The sequence below is a fragment of the Lutjanus erythropterus genome, chromosome 6 (assembly GCF_056507025.1).
Source record: "Lutjanus erythropterus isolate fLutEry1 chromosome 6, fLutEry1.hap2, whole genome shotgun sequence".
NCBI classification, from domain to species: Eukaryota; Metazoa; Chordata; class Actinopteri; order Lutjaniformes; family Lutjanidae; genus Lutjanus; species Lutjanus erythropterus.
This window is the reverse complement of record NC_139322.1, coordinates 41758323-41776879: the sequence shown is the minus strand read 5'-3', so window position 1 is coordinate 41776879 and position 18557 is coordinate 41758323. Positions and strand designations below refer to the sequence as shown.

At 58.6% G+C, this 18557-nt stretch overlaps 33 non-coding genes across 33 annotated transcripts; all 33 read left to right on the top strand.

Moving 5' to 3' along the window:
• Window positions 1–50: 50 nt before the first annotated feature.
• On the top strand, window positions 51–165 carry LOC146326037 (U5 spliceosomal RNA). The gene has a single exon (XR_014771049.1). It is a non-coding gene; the product is annotated as a U5 spliceosomal RNA (small nuclear RNA).
• A 191-nt stretch (window positions 166–356) lies between these two features.
• Window positions 357–547, top strand: LOC146326036 (U2 spliceosomal RNA). The gene has a single exon (XR_014770790.1). It is a non-coding gene; the product is annotated as a U2 spliceosomal RNA (small nuclear RNA).
• Window positions 548–1190: 643 nt separating this feature from the next.
• Window positions 1191–1305, top strand: LOC146326035 (U5 spliceosomal RNA). The gene has a single exon (XR_014771048.1). It is a non-coding gene; the product is annotated as a U5 spliceosomal RNA (small nuclear RNA).
• Window positions 1306–1496: 191 nt separating this feature from the next.
• LOC146326034 (U2 spliceosomal RNA) lies at window positions 1497–1687 on the top strand. Its single transcript, XR_014770789.1, has one exon. It is a non-coding gene; the product is annotated as a U2 spliceosomal RNA (small nuclear RNA).
• A 637-nt stretch (window positions 1688–2324) lies between these two features.
• On the top strand, window positions 2325–2439 carry LOC146326033 (U5 spliceosomal RNA). Its single transcript, XR_014771047.1, has one exon. It is a non-coding gene; the product is annotated as a U5 spliceosomal RNA (small nuclear RNA).
• Window positions 2440–2640: 201 nt separating this feature from the next.
• On the top strand, window positions 2641–2831 carry LOC146326032 (U2 spliceosomal RNA). Its single transcript, XR_014770867.1, has one exon. It is a non-coding gene; the product is annotated as a U2 spliceosomal RNA (small nuclear RNA).
• A 632-nt stretch (window positions 2832–3463) lies between these two features.
• On the top strand, window positions 3464–3578 carry LOC146326031 (U5 spliceosomal RNA). The gene has a single exon (XR_014771046.1). It is a non-coding gene; the product is annotated as a U5 spliceosomal RNA (small nuclear RNA).
• A 206-nt stretch (window positions 3579–3784) lies between these two features.
• LOC146326030 (U2 spliceosomal RNA) lies at window positions 3785–3975 on the top strand. Its single transcript, XR_014770788.1, has one exon. It is a non-coding gene; the product is annotated as a U2 spliceosomal RNA (small nuclear RNA).
• A 637-nt stretch (window positions 3976–4612) lies between these two features.
• On the top strand, window positions 4613–4727 carry LOC146326029 (U5 spliceosomal RNA). The gene has a single exon (XR_014771045.1). It is a non-coding gene; the product is annotated as a U5 spliceosomal RNA (small nuclear RNA).
• Window positions 4728–4928: 201 nt separating this feature from the next.
• LOC146326028 (U2 spliceosomal RNA) lies at window positions 4929–5119 on the top strand. The gene has a single exon (XR_014770866.1). It is a non-coding gene; the product is annotated as a U2 spliceosomal RNA (small nuclear RNA).
• Window positions 5120–5751: 632 nt separating this feature from the next.
• Window positions 5752–5866, top strand: LOC146326027 (U5 spliceosomal RNA). Its single transcript, XR_014771044.1, has one exon. It is a non-coding gene; the product is annotated as a U5 spliceosomal RNA (small nuclear RNA).
• Window positions 5867–6057: 191 nt separating this feature from the next.
• On the top strand, window positions 6058–6248 carry LOC146326026 (U2 spliceosomal RNA). Its single transcript, XR_014770787.1, has one exon. It is a non-coding gene; the product is annotated as a U2 spliceosomal RNA (small nuclear RNA).
• Window positions 6249–6894: 646 nt separating this feature from the next.
• Window positions 6895–7009, top strand: LOC146326025 (U5 spliceosomal RNA). Its single transcript, XR_014771043.1, has one exon. It is a non-coding gene; the product is annotated as a U5 spliceosomal RNA (small nuclear RNA).
• Window positions 7010–7210: 201 nt separating this feature from the next.
• On the top strand, window positions 7211–7401 carry LOC146326024 (U2 spliceosomal RNA). Its single transcript, XR_014770908.1, has one exon. It is a non-coding gene; the product is annotated as a U2 spliceosomal RNA (small nuclear RNA).
• Window positions 7402–8033: 632 nt separating this feature from the next.
• LOC146326023 (U5 spliceosomal RNA) lies at window positions 8034–8148 on the top strand. Its single transcript, XR_014771042.1, has one exon. It is a non-coding gene; the product is annotated as a U5 spliceosomal RNA (small nuclear RNA).
• Window positions 8149–8339: 191 nt separating this feature from the next.
• On the top strand, window positions 8340–8530 carry LOC146326022 (U2 spliceosomal RNA). Its single transcript, XR_014770786.1, has one exon. It is a non-coding gene; the product is annotated as a U2 spliceosomal RNA (small nuclear RNA).
• A 637-nt stretch (window positions 8531–9167) lies between these two features.
• LOC146326021 (U5 spliceosomal RNA) lies at window positions 9168–9282 on the top strand. Its single transcript, XR_014771041.1, has one exon. It is a non-coding gene; the product is annotated as a U5 spliceosomal RNA (small nuclear RNA).
• A 201-nt stretch (window positions 9283–9483) lies between these two features.
• Window positions 9484–9674, top strand: LOC146326020 (U2 spliceosomal RNA). Its single transcript, XR_014770865.1, has one exon. It is a non-coding gene; the product is annotated as a U2 spliceosomal RNA (small nuclear RNA).
• A 632-nt stretch (window positions 9675–10306) lies between these two features.
• LOC146326019 (U5 spliceosomal RNA) lies at window positions 10307–10421 on the top strand. The gene has a single exon (XR_014771039.1). It is a non-coding gene; the product is annotated as a U5 spliceosomal RNA (small nuclear RNA).
• Window positions 10422–10612: 191 nt separating this feature from the next.
• Window positions 10613–10803, top strand: LOC146326018 (U2 spliceosomal RNA). The gene has a single exon (XR_014770785.1). It is a non-coding gene; the product is annotated as a U2 spliceosomal RNA (small nuclear RNA).
• Window positions 10804–11435: 632 nt separating this feature from the next.
• Window positions 11436–11550, top strand: LOC146326017 (U5 spliceosomal RNA). Its single transcript, XR_014771038.1, has one exon. It is a non-coding gene; the product is annotated as a U5 spliceosomal RNA (small nuclear RNA).
• A 206-nt stretch (window positions 11551–11756) lies between these two features.
• LOC146326016 (U2 spliceosomal RNA) lies at window positions 11757–11947 on the top strand. Its single transcript, XR_014770784.1, has one exon. It is a non-coding gene; the product is annotated as a U2 spliceosomal RNA (small nuclear RNA).
• A 637-nt stretch (window positions 11948–12584) lies between these two features.
• LOC146326015 (U5 spliceosomal RNA) lies at window positions 12585–12699 on the top strand. Its single transcript, XR_014771037.1, has one exon. It is a non-coding gene; the product is annotated as a U5 spliceosomal RNA (small nuclear RNA).
• Window positions 12700–12890: 191 nt separating this feature from the next.
• LOC146326014 (U2 spliceosomal RNA) lies at window positions 12891–13081 on the top strand. The gene has a single exon (XR_014770783.1). It is a non-coding gene; the product is annotated as a U2 spliceosomal RNA (small nuclear RNA).
• Window positions 13082–13718: 637 nt separating this feature from the next.
• Window positions 13719–13833, top strand: LOC146326013 (U5 spliceosomal RNA). The gene has a single exon (XR_014771146.1). It is a non-coding gene; the product is annotated as a U5 spliceosomal RNA (small nuclear RNA).
• A 206-nt stretch (window positions 13834–14039) lies between these two features.
• Window positions 14040–14230, top strand: LOC146326012 (U2 spliceosomal RNA). Its single transcript, XR_014770782.1, has one exon. It is a non-coding gene; the product is annotated as a U2 spliceosomal RNA (small nuclear RNA).
• A 637-nt stretch (window positions 14231–14867) lies between these two features.
• On the top strand, window positions 14868–14982 carry LOC146326011 (U5 spliceosomal RNA). Its single transcript, XR_014771145.1, has one exon. It is a non-coding gene; the product is annotated as a U5 spliceosomal RNA (small nuclear RNA).
• A 201-nt stretch (window positions 14983–15183) lies between these two features.
• LOC146326010 (U2 spliceosomal RNA) lies at window positions 15184–15374 on the top strand. The gene has a single exon (XR_014770780.1). It is a non-coding gene; the product is annotated as a U2 spliceosomal RNA (small nuclear RNA).
• A 637-nt stretch (window positions 15375–16011) lies between these two features.
• Window positions 16012–16126, top strand: LOC146326009 (U5 spliceosomal RNA). The gene has a single exon (XR_014771036.1). It is a non-coding gene; the product is annotated as a U5 spliceosomal RNA (small nuclear RNA).
• Window positions 16127–16327: 201 nt separating this feature from the next.
• LOC146326008 (U2 spliceosomal RNA) lies at window positions 16328–16518 on the top strand. Its single transcript, XR_014770779.1, has one exon. It is a non-coding gene; the product is annotated as a U2 spliceosomal RNA (small nuclear RNA).
• Window positions 16519–17156: 638 nt separating this feature from the next.
• On the top strand, window positions 17157–17271 carry LOC146326007 (U5 spliceosomal RNA). Its single transcript, XR_014771035.1, has one exon. It is a non-coding gene; the product is annotated as a U5 spliceosomal RNA (small nuclear RNA).
• Window positions 17272–17472: 201 nt separating this feature from the next.
• On the top strand, window positions 17473–17663 carry LOC146326006 (U2 spliceosomal RNA). Its single transcript, XR_014770863.1, has one exon. It is a non-coding gene; the product is annotated as a U2 spliceosomal RNA (small nuclear RNA).
• Window positions 17664–18295: 632 nt separating this feature from the next.
• On the top strand, window positions 18296–18410 carry LOC146326005 (U5 spliceosomal RNA). The gene has a single exon (XR_014771034.1). It is a non-coding gene; the product is annotated as a U5 spliceosomal RNA (small nuclear RNA).
• The last annotated feature ends 147 nt before the right edge of the window (window positions 18411–18557 follow it).

The window sequence follows — 18557 nt, the reverse complement described above, 5'->3', positions numbered from 1 at the left end:
GGGACTGGGACGACAGAGGTCTTGGCTGGCGCGGAGGAGAGGGGCTGTACTTACTCGGGTTTCTCTTCAAAGCGCACAAGTCTTTCGCCTTTTACTAAAGACTTCCGTGGAGAGGAACACCAATGAGTTGAACCCATTTTTGGCAGGCTTTGCCCTTTGGCTGAGCCTTGCGCACTTGTGAAAAGCAAAGCAAAGCAAAGCAGCTGTCCTTCAAGTGGGCTCAGAGCCCAGCCATGGAGCCCTTGGGCGGAGGTGCTAAGCAGCGGCCCCCTCTGGTGCGCAGTTGAAACGGCTTCACCGCGGCCGGTGAGGACTGTTCCGGGAGGTGGGGTGGGGCAGCAAGGGGCTGGGGGGTCATCGCTTCTCGGCCTTTTGGCTAAGATCAAGTGTAGTATCTGTTCTTATCAGTTTAATATCTGATACGTCCCCTATAAGGGGACAACATATTAAAGGGATTTTTAGCACCGGGAGCTGAAAAAGGGGCTCGCTCCGTTCACTCCACGCATCGACCCGGTATTGCAGTGCCGCCGGGAACGGTGCACCCTCCTCCTGCCTTGTGGAAAAGCAAAACGCCAGTGCAGATTGAGGGCTCCGTGGCTCAACCGCAAGCCCGGAGACCGAAAAAGACCGGGGTTCAAAGTGGACGGCACCGCGGCCTGAACAGCGTCCTTAACGCCGCCTTGGCTCGCTGGCGTCCCTGCGGACTCGCGCTCTGAAACTACTGCATTTGAGCCTTGACGGCTGGGGAGGGGGAGGGAGCGCGGCTCGGAACGGAACGGAACGGAAAGAGGAGCAAGACAAAGCCTGACAAAAATGCAGCCAGGTTTGCACTTTGGACAGTCAGACAGAGAGGGAATATTGCCCCATTTTGAGCGGTCCTATATGCCCCTTTGAGTGTGCCGGCTGTTTTCCTTCCGGGTTTTCAGCCCGTCCTCAGCGAGAGTCTGGAGGCGCCTGAGTCTCCCTGGTGCTCGGTAGCCTGCGCCCTACAGCCGGGACTCATCCTATCCGCGAAGCCACTGCCTGTATAGAGCCTGTGAGAGTGTCGGGGGTGTTGGGGGCCAGGGGCAGGGGCAGGGGCAGGGGCGTGGCCCGGGAGTTTGGCGCACGCTAAGCCAAGCCGGGCTTACCGTGAGGCCGGGGACTGGGACGACAGAGGTCTTGGCTGGCGCGGAGGAGAGGGGCTGTACTTACTCGGGTTTCTCTTCAAAGCGCACAAGTCTTTCGCCTTTTACTAAAGACTTCCGTGGAGAGGAACACCAATGAGTTGAACCCATTTTTGGCAGGCTTTGCCCTTTGGCTGAGCCTTGCGCACTTGTGAAAAGCAAAGCAAAGCAAAGCAGCTGTCCTTCAAGTGGGCTCAGAGCCCAGCCATGGAGCCCTTGGGCGGAGGTGCTAAGCAGCGGCCCCCTCTGGTGCGCAGTTGAAACGGCTTCACCGCGGCCGGTGAGGACTGTTCCGGGAGGTGGGGTGGGGCAGCAAGGGGCTGGGGGGTCATCGCTTCTCGGCCTTTTGGCTAAGATCAAGTGTAGTATCTGTTCTTATCAGTTTAATATCTGATACGTCCCCTATAAGGGGACAACATATTAAAGGGATTTTTAGCACCGGGAGCTGAAAAAGGGGCTCGCTCCGTTCACTCCACGCATCGACCCGGTATTGCAGTGCCGCCGGGAACGGTGCACCCTCCTCCTGCCTTGTGGAAAAGCAAAACGCCAGTGCAGATTGAGGGCTCCGTGGCTCAACCGCAAGCCCGGAGACCGAAAAAGACCGGGGTTCAAAGTGGACGGCACCGCGGCCTGAACAGCGTCCTTAACGCCGCCTTGGCTCGCTGGCGTCCCTGCGGACTCGCGCTCTGAAACTACTGCATTTGAGCCTTGACGGCTGGGGAGGGGGAGGGAGCGCGGCTCGGAACGGAACGGAACGGAAAGAGGAGCAAGACAAAGCCTGACAAAAATGCAGCCAGGTTTGCACTTTGGACAGTCAGACAGAGAGGGAATATTGCCCCATTTTGAGCGGTCCTATATGCCCCTTTGAGTGTGCCGGCTTTTTTCCTTCCGGGTTTTCAGCCCGTCCTCAGCGAGAGTCTGGAGGCGCCTGAGTCTCCCTGGTGCTCGGTAGCCTGCGCCCTACAGCCGGGACTCATCCTATCCGCGAAGCCACTGCCTGTATAGAGCCTGTGAGAGTGTCGGGGGTGTTGGGGGCCAGGGGCAGGGGCAGGGGCGTGGCCCGGGAGTTTGGCGCACGCTAAGCCAAGCCGGGCTTACCGTGAGGCCGGGGACTGGGACGACAGACATCTTGGCTGGCGCGGAGGAGAGGGGCTGTACTTACTCGGGTTTCTCTTCAAAGCGCACAAGTCTTTCGCCTTTTACTAAAGACTTCCGTGGAGAGGAACACCAATGAGTTGAACCCATTTTTGGCAGGCTTTGCCCTTTGGCTGAGCCTTGCGCACTTGTGAAAAGCAAAGCAAAGCAAAGCAAAGCAAAGCAGCTGTCCTTCAAGTGGGCTCAGAGCCCAGCCATGGAGCCCTTGGGCGGAGGTGCTAAGCAGCGGCCCCCTCTGGTGCGCAGTTGAAACGGCTTCACCGCGGCCGGTGAGGACTGTTCCGGGAGGTGGGGTGGGGCAGCAAGGGGCTGGGGGGTCATCGCTTCTCGGCCTTTTGGCTAAGATCAAGTGTAGTATCTGTTCTTATCAGTTTAATATCTGATACGTCCCCTATAAGGGGACAACATATTAAAGGGATTTTTAGCACCGGGAGCTGAAAAAGGGGCTCGCTCCGTTCACTCCACGCATCGACCCGGTATTGCAGTGCCGCCGGGAACGGTGCACCTTCCTCCTGCCTTGTGGAAAAGCAAAACGCCAGTGCAGATTGAGGGCTCCGTGGCTCAACCACAAGCCCGGAGACCGAAAAAGACCGGGGTTCAAAGTGGACGGCACCGCGGCCTGAACAGCGTCCTTAACGCCGCCTTGGCTCGCTGGCGTCCCTGCGGACTCGCGCTCTGAAACTACTGCATTTGAGCCTTGACGGCTGGGGAGGGGGAGGGAGCGCGGCTCGGAACGGAACGGAAAGAGGAGCAAGACAAAGCCTGACAAAAATGCAGCCAGGTTTGCACTTTGGACAGTCAGACAGAGAGGGAATATTGCCCCATTTTGAGCGGTCCTATATGCCCCTTTGAGTGTGCCGGCTGTTTTCCTTCCGGGTTTTCAGCCCGTCCTCAGCGAGAGTCTGGAGGTGCCTGAGTCTCCCTGGTGCTCGGTAGCCTGCGCCCTACAGCCGGGACTCATCCTATCCGCGAAGCCACTGCCTGTATAGAGCCTGTGAGAGTGTCGGGGGTGTTGGGGGCCAGGGGCAGGGGCAGGGGCGTGGCCCGGGAGTTTGGCGCACGCTAAGCCAAGCCGGGCTTACCGTGAGGCCGGGGACTGGGACGACAGACATCTTGGCTGGCGCGGAGGAGAGGGGCTGTACTTACTCGGGTTTCTCTTCAAAGCGCACAAGTCTTTCGCCTTTTACTAAAGACTTCCGTGGAGAGGAACACCAATGAGTTGAACCCATTTTTGGCAGGCTTTGCCCTTTGGCTGAGCCTTGCGCACTTGTGAAAAGCAAAGCAAAGCAAAGCAAAGCAAAGCAAGGCAGCTGTCCTTCAAGTGGGCTCAGAGCCCAGCCATGGAGCCCTTGGGCGGAGGTGCTAAGCAGCGGCCCCCTCTGGTGCGCAGTTGAAACGGCTTCACCGCGGCCGGTGAGGACTGTTCCGGGAGGTGGGGTGGGGCAGCAAGGGGCTGGGGGGTCATCGCTTCTCGGCCTTTTGGCTAAGATCAAGTGTAGTATCTGTTCTTATCAGTTTAATATCTGATACGTCCCCTATAAGGGGACAACATATTAAAGGGATTTTTAGCACCGGGAGCTGAAAAAGGGGCTCGCTCCGTTCACTCCACGCATCGACCCGGTATTGCAGTGCCGCCGGGAACGGTGCACCCTCCTCCTGCCTTGTGGAAAAGCAAAACGCCAGTGCAGATTGAGGGCTCCGTGGCTCAACCGCAAGCCCGGAGACCGAAAAAGACCGGGGTTCAAAGTGGACGGCACCGCGGCCTGAACAGCGTCCTTAACGCCGCCTTGGCTCGCTGGCGTCCCTGCGGACTCGCGCTCTGAAACTACTGCATTTGAGCCTTGACGGCTGGGGAGGGGGAGGGAGCGCGGCTCGGAACGGAACGGAACGGAAAGAGGAGCAAGACAAAGCCTGACAAAAATGCAGCCAGGTTTGCACTTTGGACAGTCAGACAGAGAGGGAATATTGCCCCATTTTGAGCGGTCCTATATGCCCCTTTGAGTGTGCCGGCTGTTTTCCTTCCGGGTTTTCAGCCCGTCCTCAGCGAGAGTCTGGAGGCGCCTGAGTCTCCCTGGTGCTCGGTAGCCTGCGCCCTACAGCCGGGACTCATCCTATCCGCGAAGCCACTGCCTGTATAGAGCCTGTGAGAGTGTCGGGGGTGTTGGGGGCCAGGGGCAGGGGCAGGGGCGTGGCCCGGGAGTTTGGCGCACGCTAAGCCAAGCCGGGCTTACCGTGAGGCCGGGGACTGGGACGACAGACATCTTGGCTGGCGCGGAGGAGAGGGGCTGTACTTACTCGGGTTTCTCTTCAAAGCGCACAAGTCTTTCGCCTTTTACTAAAGACTTCCGTGGAGAGGAACACCAATGAGTTGAACCCATTTTTGGCAGGCTTTGCCCTTTGGCTGAGCCTTGCGCACTTGTGAAAAGCAAAGCAAAGCAAAGCAAAGCAAAGCAGCTGTCCTTCAAGTGGGCTCAGAGCCCAGCCATGGAGCCCTTGGGCAGAGGTGCTAAGCAGCGGCCCCCTCTGGTGCGCAGTTGAAACGGCTTCACCGCGGCCGGTGAGGACTGTTCCGGGAGGTGGGGTGGGGCAGCAAGGGGCTGGGTGGTCATCGCTTCTCGGCCTTTTGGCTAAGATCAAGTGTAGTATCTGTTCTTATCAGTTTAATATCTGATACGTCCCCTATAAGGGGACAACATATTAAAGGGATTTTTAGCACCGGGAGCTGAAAAAGGGGCTCGCTCCGTTCACTCCACGCATCGACCCGGTATTGCAGTGCCGCCGGGAACGGTGCACCTTCCTCCTGCCTTGTGGAAAAGCAAAACACCAGTGCAGATTGAGGGCTCCGTGGCTCAACCGCAAGCCCGGAGACCGAAAAAGACCGGGGTTCAAAGTGGACGGCACCGCGGCCTGAACAGCGTCCTTAACGCCGCCTTGGCTCGCTGGCGTCCCTGTGGACTCGCGCTCTGAAACTACTGCATTTGAGCCTTGACGGCTGGGGAGGGGGAGGGAGCGCGACTCGGAACGGAACGTAAAGAGGAGCAAGACAAAGCCTGACAAAAATGCAGCCAGGTTTGCACTTTGGACAGTCAGACAGAGAGGGAATATTGCCCCATTTTGAGCGGTCCTATATGCCCCTTTGAGTGTGCCGGCTGTTTTCCTTCCGGGTTTTCAGCCCATCCTCAGCGAGAGTCTGGAGGCGCCTGAGTCTCCCTGGTGCTCGGTAGCCTGCGCCCTACAGCCGGGACTCATCCTATCCGCGAAGCCACTGCCTGTATAGAGCCTGTGAGAGTGTCGGGGGTGTTGGGGGCCAGGGGCAGGGGCAGGGGCGTGGCCCGGGAGTTTGGCGCACGCTAAGCCAAGCCGGGCTTACCGTGAGGCCGGGGACTGGGACGACAGAGGTCTTGGCTGGCGCGGAGGAGAGGGGCTGTACTTACTCGGGTTTCTCTTCAAAGCGCACAAGTCTTTCGCCTTTTACTAAAGACTTCCGTGGAGAGGAACACCAATGAGTTGAACCCATTTTTGGCAGGCTTTGCCCTTTGGCTGAGCCTTGCGCACTTGTGAAAAGCAAAGCAAAGCAAAGCAGCTGTCCTTCAAGTGGGCTCAGAGCCCAGCCATGGAGCCCTTGGGCGGAGGTGCTAAGCAGCGGCCCCCTCTGGTGCGCAGTTGAAACGGCTTCACCGCGGCCGGTGAGGACTGTTCCGGGAGGTGGGGTGGGGCAGCAAGGGGCTGGGGGGTCATCGCTTCTCGGCCTTTTGGCTAAGATCAAGTGTAGTATCTGTTCTTATCAGTTTAATATCTGATACGTCCCCTATAAGGGGACAACATATTAAAGGGATTTTTAGCACCGGGAGCTGAAAAAGGGGCTCGCTCCGTTCACTCCACGCATCGACCCGGTATTGCAGTGCCGCCGGGAACGGTGCACCCTCCTCCTGCCTTGTGGAAAAGCAAAACGCCAGTGCAGATTGAGGGCTCCGTGGCTCAACCGCAAGCCCGGAGACCGAAAAAGACCGGGGTTCAAAGTGGACGGCACCGCGGCCTGAACAGCGTCCTTAACGCCGCCTTGGCTCGCTGGCGTCCCTGCGGACTCGCGCTCTGAAACTACTGCATTTGAGCCTTGACGGCTGGGGAGGGGGAGGGAGCGCGGCTCGGAACGGAACGGAACGGAAAGAGGAGCAAGACAAAGCCTGACAAAAATGCAGCCAGGTTTGCACTTTGGACAGTCAGACAGAGAGGGAATATTGCCCCATTTTGAGCGGTGCTATATGCCCCTTTGAGTGTGCCGGCTGTTTTCCTTCCGGGTTTTCAGCCCGTCCTCAGCGAGAGTCTGGAGGCGCCTGAGTCTCCCTGGTGCTCGGTAGCCTGCGCCCTACAGCCGGGACTCATCCTATCCGCGAAGCCACTGCCTGTATAGAGCCTGTGAGAGTGTCGGGGGTGTCGGGGGTGTTGGGGGCCAGGGGCAGGGGCAGGGGCGTGGCCCGGGAGTTTGGCGCACGCTAAGCCAAGCCGGGCTTACCGTGAGGCCGGGGACTGGGACGACAGACATCTTGGCTGGCGCGGAGGAGAGGGGCTGTACTTACTCGGGTTTCTCTTCAAAGCGCACAAGTCTTTCGCCTTTTACTAAAGACTTCCGTGGAGAGGAACACCAATGAGTTGAACCCATTTTTGGCAGGCTTTGCCCTTTGGCTGAGCCTTGCGCACTTGTGAAAAGCAAAGCAAAGCAAAGCAAAGCAAAGCAGCTGTCCTTCAAGTGGGCTCAGAGCCCAGCCATGGAGCCCTTGGGCAGAGGTGCTAAGCAGCGGCCCCCTCTGGTGCGCAGTTGAAACGGCTTCACCGCGGCCGGTGAGGACTGTTCCGGGAGGTGGGGTGGGGCAGCAAGGGGCTGGGTGGTCATCGCTTCTCGGCCTTTTGGCTAAGATCAAGTGTAGTATCTGTTCTTATCAGTTTAATATCTGATACGTCCCCTATAAGGGGACAACATATTAAAGGGATTTTTAGCACCGGGAGCTGAAAAAGGGGCTCGCTCCGTTCACTCCACGCATCGACCCGGTATTGCAGTGCCGCCAGGAACGGTGCACCTTCCTTCTGCCTTGTGGAAAAGCAAAACGCCAGTGCAGATTGAGGGCTCCGTGGCTCAACCGCAAGCCCGGAGACCGAAAAAGACCGGGGTTCAAAGTGGACGGCACCGCGGCCTGAACAGCGTCCTTAACGCCGCCTTGGCTCGCTGGCGTCCCTGCGGACTCGCGCTCTGAAACTACTGCATTTGAGCCTTGACGGCTGGGGAGGGGGAGGGAGCGCGGCTCGGAACGGAACGGAAAGAGGAGCAAGACAAAGCCTGACAAAAATGCAGCCAGGTTTGCACTTTGGACAGTCAGACAGAGAGGGAATATTGCCCCATTTTGAGCGGTCCTATATGCCCCTTTGAGTGTGCCGGCTGTTTTCCTTCCGGGTTTTCAGCCCATCCTCAGCGAGAGTCTGGAGGCGCCTGAGTCTCCCTGGTGCTTGGTAGCCTGCGCCCTACAGCCGGGACTCATCCTATCCGCGAAGCCACTGCCTGTATAGAGCCTGTGAGAGTGTCGGGGGTGTTGGGGGCCAGGGGCAGGGGCAGGGGCGTGGCCCGGGAGTTTGGCGCACGCTAAGCCAAGCCGGGCTTACCCTGAGGCCGGGGACTGGGACGACAGAGGTCTTGGCTGGCGCGGAGGAGAGGGGCTGTACTTACTCGGGTTTCTCTTCAAAGCGCACAAGTCTTTCGCCTTTTACTAAAGACTTCCGTGGAGAGGAACACCAATGAGTTGAACCCATTTTTGGCAGGCTTTGCCCTTTGGCTGAGCCTTGCGCACTTGTGAAAAGCAAAGCAAAGCAAAGCAGCTGTCCTTCAAGTGGGCTCAGAGCCCAGCCATGGAGCCCTTGGGCGGAGGTGCTAAGCAGCGGCCCCCTCTGGTGCGCAGTTGAAACGGCTTCACCGCGGCCGGTGAGGACTGTTCCGGGAGGTGGGGTGGGGCAGCAAGGGGCTGGGGGGTCATCGCTTCTCGGCCTTTTGGCTAAGATCAAGTGTAGTATCTGTTCTTATCAGTTTAATATCTGATACGTCCCCTATAAGGGGACAACATATTAAAGGGATTTTTAGCACCGGGAGCTGAAAAAGGGGCTCGCTCCGTTCACTCCACGCATCGACCCGGTATTGCAGTGCCGCCGGGAACGGTGCACCCTCCTCCTGCCTTGTGGAAAAGCAAAACGCCAGTGCAGATTGAGGGCTCCGTGGCTCAACCGCAAGCCCGGAGACCGAAAAAGACCGGGGTTCAAAGTGGACGGCACCGCGGCCTGAACAGCGTCCTTAACGCCGCCTTGGCTCGCTGGCGTCCCTGCGGACTCGCGCTCTGAAACTACTGCATTTGAGCCTTGACGGCTGGGGAGGGGGAGGGAGCGCGGCTCGGAACGGAACGGAACGGAAAGAGGAGCAAGACAAAGCCTGACAAAAATGCAGCCAGGTTTGCACTTTGGACAGTCAGACAGAGAGGGAATATTGCCCCATTTTGAGCGGTCCTATATGCCCCTTTGAGTGTGCCGGCTGTTTTCCTTCCGGGTTTTCAGCCCGTCCTCAGCGAGAGTCTGGAGGCGCCTGAGTCTCCCTGGTGCTCGGTAGCCTGCGCCCTACAGCCGGGACTCATCCTATCCGCGAAGCCACTGCCTGTATAGAGCCTGTGAGAGTGTCGGGGGTGTTGGGGGCCAGGGTCAGGGGCAGGGGCGTGGCCCGGGAGTTTGGCGCACGCTAAGCCAAGCCGGGCTTACCGTGAGGCCGGGGACTGGGACGACAGACATCTTGGCTGGCGCGGAGGAGAGGGGCTGTACTTACTCGGGTTTCTCTTCAAAGCGCACAAGTCTTTCGCCTTTTACTAAAGACTTCCGTGGAGAGGAACACCAATGAGTTGAACCCATTTTTGGCAGGCTTTGCCCTTTGGCTGAGCCTTGCGCACTTGTGAAAAGCAAAGCAAAGCAAAGCAAAGCAAAGCAGCTGTCCTTCAAGTGGGCTCAGAGCCCAGCCATGGAGCCCTTGGGCAGAGGTGCTAAGCAGCGGCCCCCTCTGGTGCGCAGTTGAAACGGCTTCACCGCGGCCGGTGAGGACTGTTCCGGGAGGTGGGGTGGGGCAGCAAGGGGCTGGGTGGTCATCGCTTCTCGGCCTTTTGGCTAAGATCAAGTGTAGTATCTGTTCTTATCAGTTTAATATCTGATACGTCCCCTATAAGGGGACAACATATTAAAGGGATTTTTAGCACCGGGAGCTGAAAAAGGGGCTCGCTCCGTTCACTCCACGCATCGACCCGGTATTGCAGTGCCGCCGGGAACGGTGCACCTTCCTCCTGCCTTGTGGAAAAGCAAAACGCCAGTGCAGATTGAGGGCTCCGTGGCTCAACCGCAAGCCCGGAGACCGAAAAAGACCGGGGTTCAAAGTGGACGGCACCGCGGCCTGAACAGCGTCCTTAACGCCGCCTTGGCTCGCTGGCGTCCCTGCGGACTCGCGCTCTGAAACTACTGCATTTGAGCCTTGACGGCTGGGGAGGGGGAGGGAGCGCGGCTCGGAACGGAACGGAAAGAGGAGCAAGACAAAGCCTGACAAAAATGCAGCCAGGTTTGCACTTTGGACAGTCAGACAGAGAGGGAATATTGCCCCATTTTGAGCGGTCCTATATGCCCCTTTGAGTGTGCCGGCTGTTTTCCTTCCGGGTTTTCAGCCCATCCTCAGCGAGAGTCTGGAGGCGCCTGAGTCTCCCTGGTGCTTGGTAGCCTGCGCCCTACAGCCGGGACTCATCCTATCCGCGAAGCCACTGCCTGTATAGAGCCTGTGAGAGTGTCGGGGGTGTTGGGGGCCAGGGGCAGGGGCAGGGGCGTGGCCCGGGAGTTTGGCGCACGCTAAGCCAAGCCGGGCTTACCCTGAGGCCGGGGACTGGGACGACAGAGGTCTTGGCTGGCGCGGAGGAGAGGGGCTGTACTTACTCGGGTTTCTCTTCAAAGCGCACAAGTCTTTCGCCTTTTACTAAAGACTTCCGTGGAGAGGAACACCAATGAGTTGAACCCATTTTTGGCAGGCTTTGCCCTTTGGCTGAGCCTTGCGCACTTGTGAAAAGCAAAGCAAAGCAAAGCAGCTGTCCTTCAAGTGGGCTCAGAGCCCAGCCATGGAGCCCTTGGGCGGAGGTGCTAAGCAGCGGCCCCCTCTGGTGCGCAGTTGAAACGGCTTCACCGCGGCCGGTGAGGACTGTTCCGGGAGGTGGGGTGGGGCAGCAAGGGGCTGGGGGGTCATCGCTTCTCGGCCTTTTGGCTAAGATCAAGTGTAGTATCTGTTCTTATCAGTTTAATATCTGATACGTCCCCTATAAGGGGACAACATATTAAAGGGATTTTTAGCACCGGGAGCTGAAAAAGGGGCTCGCTCCGTTCACTCCACGCATCGACCCGGTATTGCAGTGCCGCCGGGAACGGTGCACCCTCCTCCTGCCTTGTGGAAAAGCAAAACGCCAGTGCAGATTGAGGGCTCCGTGGCTCAACCACAAGCCCGGAGACCGAAAAAGACCGGGGTTCAAAGTGGACGGCACCGCGGCCTGAACAGCGTCCTTAACGCCGCCTTGGCTCGCTGGCGTCCCTGCGGACTCGCGCTCTGAAACTACTGCATTTGAGCCTTGACGGCTGGGGAGGGGGAGGGAGCGCGGCTCGGAACGGAACGGAAAGAGGAGCAAGACAAAGCCTGACAAAAATGCAGCCAGGTTTGCACTTTGGACAGTCAGACAGAGAGGGAATATTGCCCCATTTTGAGCGGTCCTATATGCCCCTTTGAGTGTGCCGGCTGTTTTCCTTCCGGGTTTTCAGCCCGTCCTCAGCGAGAGTCTGGAGGTGCCTGAGTCTCCCTGGTGCTCGGTAGCCTGCGCCCTACAGCCGGGACTCATCCTATCCGCGAAGCCACTGCCTGTATAGAGCCTGTGAGAGTGTCGGGGGTGTTGGGGGCCAGGGGCAGGGGCAGGGGCGTGGCCCGGGAGTTTGGCGCACGCTAAGCCAAGCCGGGCTTACCGTGAGGCCGGGGACTGGGACGACAGACATCTTGGCTGGCGCGGAGGAGAGGGGCTGTACTTACTCGGGTTTCTCTTCAAAGCGCACAAGTCTTTCGCCTTTTACTAAAGACTTCCGTGGAGAGGAACACCAATGAGTTGAACCCATTTTTGGCAGGCTTTGCCCTTTGGCTGAGCCTTGCGCACTTGTGAAAAGCAAAGCAAAGCAAAGCAAAGCAAAGCAAAGCAGCTGTCCTTCAAGTGGGCTCAGAGCCCAGCCATGGAGCCCTTGGGCGGAGGTGCTAAGCAGCGGCCCCCTCTGGTGCGCAGTTGAAACGGCTTCACCGCGGCCGGTGAGGACTGTTCCGGGAGGTGGGGTGGGGCAGCAAGGGGCTGGGGGGTCATCGCTTCTCGGCCTTTTGGCTAAGATCAAGTGTAGTATCTGTTCTTATCAGTTTAATATCTGATACGTCCCCTATAAGGGGACAACATATTAAAGGGATTTTTAGCACCGGGAGCTGAAAAAGGGGCTCGCTCCGTTCACTCCACGCATCGACCCGGTATTGCAGTGCCGCCGGGAACGGTGCACCCTCCTCCTGCCTTGTGGAAAAGCAAAACGCCAGTGCAGATTGAGGGCTCCGTGGCTCAACCGCAAGCCCGGAGACCGAAAAAGACCGGGGTTCAAAGTGGACGGCACCGCGGCCTGAACAGCGTCCTTAACGCCGCCTTGGCTCGCTGGCGTCCCTGCGGACTCGCGCTCTGAAACTACTGCATTTGAGCCTTGACGGCTGGGGAGGGGGAGGGAGCGCGGCTCGGAACGGAACGGAACGGAAAGAGGAGCAAGACAAAGCCTGACAAAAATGCAGCCAGGTTTGCACTTTGGACAGTCAGACAGAGAGGGAATATTGCCCCATTTTGAGCGGTCCTATATGCCCCTTTGAGTGTGCCAGCTGTTTTCCTTCCGGGTTTTCAGCCCGTCCTCAGCGAGAGTCTGGAGGCGCCTGAGTCTCCCTGGTGCTCGGTAGCCTGCGCCCTACAGCCGGGACTCATCCTATCCGCGAAGCCACTGCCTGTATAGAGCCTGTGAGAGTGTCGGGGGTGTTTGGGGCCAGGGGCAGGGGCAGGGGCGTGGCCCGGGAGTTTGGCGCACGCTAAGCCAAGCCGGGCTTACCGTGAGGCCGGGGACTGGGACGACAGACATCTTGGCTGGCGCGGAGGAGAGGGGCTGTACTTACTCGGGTTTCTCTTCAAAGCGCACAAGTCTTTCGCCTTTTACTAAAGACTTCCGTGGAGAGGAACACCAATGAGTTGAACCCATTTTTGGCAGGCTTTGCCCTTTGGCTGAGCCTTGCGCACTTGTGAAAAGCAAAGCAAAGCAAAGCAGCTGTCCTTCAAGTGGGCTCAGAGCCCAGCCATGGAGCCCTTGGGCGGAGGTGCTAAGCAGCGGCCCCCTCTGGTGCGCAGTTGAAACGGCTTCACCGTGGCCGGTGAGGACTGTTCCGGGAGGTGGGGTGGGGCAGCAAGGGGCTGGGGGGTCATCGCTTCTCGGCCTTTTGGCTAAGATCAAGTGTAGTATCTGTTCTTATCAGTTTAATATCTGATACGTCCCCTATAAGGGGACAACATATTAAAGGGATTTTTAGCACCGGGAGCTGAAAAAGGGGCTCGCTCCGTTCACTCCACGCATCGACCCGGTATTGCAGTGCCGCCGGGAACGGTGCACCCTCCTCCTGCCTTGTGGAAAAGCAAAACGCCAGTGCAGATTGAGGGCTCCGTGGCTCAACCGCAAGCCCGGAGACCGAAAAAGACCGGGGTTCAAAGTGGACGGCACCGCGGCCTGAACAGCGTCCTTAACGCCGCCTTGGCTCGCTGGCGTCCCTGCGGACTCGCGCTCTGAAACTACTGCATTTGAGCCTTGACGGCTGGGGAGGGGGAGGGAGCGCGGCTCGGAACGGAACGGAACGGAAAGAGGAGCAAGACAAAGCCTGACAAAAATGCAGCCAGGTTTGCACTTTGGACAGTCAGACAGAGAGGGAATATTGCCCCATTTTGAGCGGTCCTATATGCCCCTTTGAGTGTGCCGGCTGTTTTCCTTCCGGGTTTTCAGCCCGTCCTCAGCGAGAGTCTGGAGGCGCCTGAGTCTCCCTGGTGCTCGGTAGCCTGCGCCCTACAGCCGGGACTCATCCTATCCGCGAAGCCACTGCCTGTATAGAGCCTGTGAGAGTGTCGGGGGTGTTGGGGGCCAGGGGCAGGGGCAGGGGCGTGGCCCGGGAGTTTGGCGCACGCTAAGCCAAGCCGGGCTTACCGTGAGGCCGGGGACTGGGACGACAGACGTCTTGGCTGGCGCGGAGGAGAGGGGCTGTACTTACTCGGGTTTCTCTTCAAAGCGCACAAGTCTTTCGCCTTTTACTAAAGACTTCCATGGAGAGGAACACCAATGAGTTGAACCCATTTTTGGCAGGCTTTGCCCTTTGGCTGAGCCTTGCGCACTTGTGAAAAGCAAAGCAAAGCAAAGCAAAGCAAAGCAAAGCAGCTGTCCTTCAAGTGGGCTCAGAGCCCAGCCATGGAGCCCTTGGGCGGAGGTGCTAAGCAGCGGCCCCCTCTGGTGCGCAGTTGAAACGGCTTCACCGCGGCCGGTGAGGACTGTTCCGGGAGGTGGGGTGGGGCAGCAAGGGGCTGGGGGGTCATCGCTTCTCGGCCTTTTGGCTAAGATCAAGTGTAGTATCTGTTCTTATCAGTTTAATATCTGATACGTCCCCTATAAGGGGACAACATATTAAAGGGATTTTTAGCACCGGGAGCTGAAAAAGGGGCTCGCTCCGTTCACTCCACGCATCGACCCGGTATTGCAGTGCCGCCGGGAACGGTGCACCCTCCTCCTGCCTTGTGGAAAAGCAAAACGCCAGTGCAGATTGAGGGCTCCGTGGCTCAACCGCAAGCCCGGAGACCGAAAAAGACCGGGGTTCAAAGTGGACGGCACCGCGGCCTGAACAGCGTCCTTAACGCCGCCTTGGCTCGCTGGCGTCCCTGCGGACTCGCGCTCTGAAACTACTGCATTTGAGCCTTGACGGCTGGGGAGGGGGAGGGAGCGCGGCTCGGAACGGAACGGAACGGAAAGAGGAGCAAGACAAAGCCTGACAAAAATGCAGCCAGGTTTGCACTTTGGACAGTCAGACAGAGAGGGAATATTGCCCCATTTTGAGCGGTCCTATATGCCCCTTTGAGTGTGCCGGCTGTTTTCCTTCCGGGTTTTCAGCCCGTCCTCAGCGAGAGTCTGGAGGCGCCTGAGTCTCCCTGGTGCTCGGTAGCCTGCGCCCTACAGCCGGGACTCATCCTATCCGCGAAGCCACTGCCTGTATAGAGCCTGTGAGAGTGTCGGGGGTGTTGGGGGCCAGGGGCAGGGGCAGGGGCGTGGCCCGGGAGTTTGGCGCACGCTAAGCCAAGCCGGGCTTACCGTGAGGCCGGGGACTGGGACGACAGACGTCTTGGCTGGCGCGGAGGAGAGGGGCTGTACTTACTCGGGTTTCTCTTCAAAGCGCACAAGTCTTTCGCCTTTTACTAAAGACTTCCATGGAGAGGAACACCAATGAGTTGAACCCATTTTTGGCAGGCTTTGCCCTTTGGCTGAGCCTTGCGCACTTGTGAAAAGCAAAGCAAAGCAAAGCAAAGCAAAGCAGCTGTCCTTCAAGTGGGCTCAGAGCCCAGCCATGGAGCCCTTGGGCGGAGGTGCTAAGCAGCGGCCCCCTCTGGTGCGCAGTTGAAACGGCTTCACCGCGGCCGGTGAGGACTGTTCCGGGAGGTGGGGTGGGGCAGCAAGGGGCTGGGGGGTCATCGCTTCTCGGCCTTTTGGCTAAGATCAAGTGTAGTATCTGTTCTTATCAGTTTAATATCTGATACGTCCCCTATAAGGGGACAACATATTAAAGGGATTTTTAGCACCGGGAGCTGAAAAAGGGGCTCGCTCCGTTCACTCCACGCATCGACCCGGTATTGCAGTGCCGCCGGGAACGGTGCACCCTCCTCCTGCCTTGTGGAAAAGCAAAACGCCAGTGCAGATTGAGGGCTCCGTGGCTCAACCGCAAGCCCGGAGACCGAAAAAGACCGGGGTTCAAAGTGGACGGCACCGCGGCCTGAACAGCGTCCTTAACGCCGCCTTGGCTCGCTGGCGTCCCTGCGGACTCGCGCTCTGAAACTACTGCATTTGAGCCTTGACGGCTGGGGAGGGGGAGGGAGCGCGGCTCGGAACGGAACGGAACGGAAAGAGGAGCAAGACAAAGCCTGACAAAAATGCAGCCAGGTTTGCACTTTGGACAGTCAGACAGAGAGGGAATATTGCCCCATTTTGAGCGGTCCTATATGCCCCTTTGAGTGTGCCGGCTGTTTTCCTTCCGGGTTTTCAGCCCGTCCTCAGCGAGAGTCTGGAGGCGCCTGAGTCTCCCTGGTGCTCGGTAGCCTGCGCCCTACAGCCGGGACTCATCCTATCCGCGAAGCCACTGCCTGTATAGAGCCTGTGAGAGTGTCGGGGGTGTTGGGGGCCAGGGGCAGGGGCAGGGGCGTGGCCCGGGAGTTTGGCGCACGCTAAGCCAAGCCGGGCTTACCGTGAGGCCGGGGACTGGGACGACAGACGTCTTGGCTGGCGCGGAGGAGAGGGGCTGTACTTACTCGGGTTTCTCTTCAAAGCGCACAAGTCTTTCGCCTTTTACTAAAGACTTCCGTGGAGAGGAACACCAATGAGTTGAACCCATTTTTGGCAGGCTTTGCCCTTTGGCTGAGCCTTGCGCACTTGTGAAAAGCAAAGCAAAGCAAAGCAAAGCAAAGCAGCTGTCCTTCAAGTGGGCTCAGAGCCCAGCCATGGAGCCCTTGGGCGGAGGTGCTAAGCAGCGGCCCCCTCTGGTGCGCAGTTGAAACGGCTTCACCGCGGCCGGTGAGGACTGTTCCGGGAGGTGGGGTGGGGCAGCAAGGGGCTGGGGGGTCATCGCTTCTCGGCCTTTTGGCTAAGATCAAGTGTAGTATCTGTTCTTATCAGTTTAATATCTGATACGTCCCCTATAAGGGGACAACATATTAAAGGGATTTTTAGCACCGGGAGCTGAAAAAGGGGCTCGCTCCGTTCACTCCACGCATCGACCCGGTATTGCAGTGCCGCCGGGAACGGTGCACCCTCCTCCTGCCTTGTGGAAAAGCAAAAACGCCAGTGCAGATTGAGGGCTCCGTGGCTCAACCGCAAGCCCGGAGACCGAAAAAGACCGGGGTTCAAAGTGGACGGCACCGCGGCCTGAACAGCGTCCTTAACGCCGCCTTGGCTCGCTGGCGTCCCTGCGGACTCGCGCTCTGAAACTACTGCATTTGAGCCTTGACGGCTGGGGAGGGGGAGGGAGCGCGGCTCGGAACGGAACGGAACGGAAAGAGGAGCAAGACAAAGCCTGACAAAAATGCAGCCAGGTTTGCACTTTGGACAGTCAGACAGAGAGGGAATATTGCCCCATTTTGAGCGGTCCTATATGCCCCTTTGAGTGTGCCGGCTGTTTTCCTTCCGGGTTTTCAGCCCGTCCTCAGCGAGAGTCTGGAGGCGCCTGAGTCTCCCTGGTGCTCGGTAGCCTGCGCCCTACAGCCGGGACTCATCCTATCCGCGAAGCCACTGCCTGTATAGAGCCTGTGAGAGTGTCGGGGGTGTTGGGGGCCAGGGGCAGGGGCAGGGGCGTGGCCCGGGAGTTTGGCGCACGCTAAGCCAAGCCGGGCTTACCGTGAGGCCGGGGACTGGGACGACAGACATCTTGGCTGGCGCGGAGGAGAGGGGCTGTACTTACTCGGGTTTCTCTTCAAAGCGCACAAGTCTTTCGCCTTTTACTAAAGACTTCCGTGGAGAGGAACACCAATGAGTTGAACCCATTTTTGGCAGGCTTTGCCCTTTGGCTGAGCCTTGCGCACTTGTGAAAAGCAAAGCAAAGCAAAGCAAAGCAAAGCAGCTGTCCTTCAAGTGGGCTCAGAGCCCAGCCATGGAGCCCTTGGGCAGAGGTGCTAAGCAGCGGCCCCCTCTGGTGCGCAGTTGAAACGGCTTCACCGCGGCCGGTGAGGACTGTTCCGGGAGGTGGGGTGGGGCAGCAAGGGGCTGGGTGGTCATCGCTTCTCGGCCTTTTGGCTAAGATCAAGTGTAGTATCTGTTCTTATCAGTTTAATATCTGATACGTCCCCTATAAGGGGACAACATATTAAAGGGATTTTTAGCACCGGGAGCTGAAAAAGGGGCTCGCTCCGTTCACTCCACGCATCGACCCGGTATTGCAGTGCCGCCGGGAACGGTGCACCTTCCTCCTGCCTTGTGGAAAAGCAAAACGCCAGTGCAGATTGAGGGCTCCGTGGCTCAACCGCAAGCCCGGAGACCGAAAAAGACCGGGGTTCAAAGTGGACGGCACCGCGGCCTGAACAGCGTCCTTAACGCCGCCTTGGCTCGCTGGCGTCCCTGCGGACTCGCGCTCTGAAACTACTGCATTTGAGCCTTGACGGCTGGGGAGGGGGAGGGAGCGCGGCTCGGAACGGAACGGAAAGAGGAGCAAGACAAAGCCTGACAAAAATGCAGCCAGGTTTGCACTTTGGACAGTCAGACAGAGAGGGAATATTGCCCCATTTTGAGCGGTCCTATATGCCCCTTTGAGTGTGCCGGCTGTTTTCCTTCCGGGTTTTCAGCCCATCCTCAGCGAGAGTCTGGAGGCGCCTGAGTCTCCCTGGTGCTCGGTAGCCTGCGCCCTACAGCCGGGACTCATCCTATCCGCGAAGCCACTGCCTGTATAGAGCCTGTGAGAGTGTCGGGGGTGTTGGGGGCCAGGGGCAGGGGCAGGGGCGTGGCCCGGGAGTTTGGCGCACGCTAAGCCAAGCCGGGCTTACCCTGAGGCCGGGGACTGGGACGACAGAGGTCTTGGCTGGCGCGGAGGAGAGGGGCTGTACTTACTCGGGTTTCTCTTCAAAGCGCACAAGTCTTTCGCCTTTTACTAAAGACTTCCGTGGAGAGGAACACCAATGAGTTGAACCCATTTTTGGCAGGCTTTGCCCTTTGGCTGAGCCTTGCGCACTTGTGAAAAGCAAAGCAAAGCAAAGCAGCTGTCCTTCAAGTGGGCTCAGAGCCCAGCCATGGAGCCCTTGGGCGGAGGTGCTAAGCAGCGGCCCCCTCTGGTGCGCAGTTGAAACGGCTTCACCGTGGCCGGTGAGG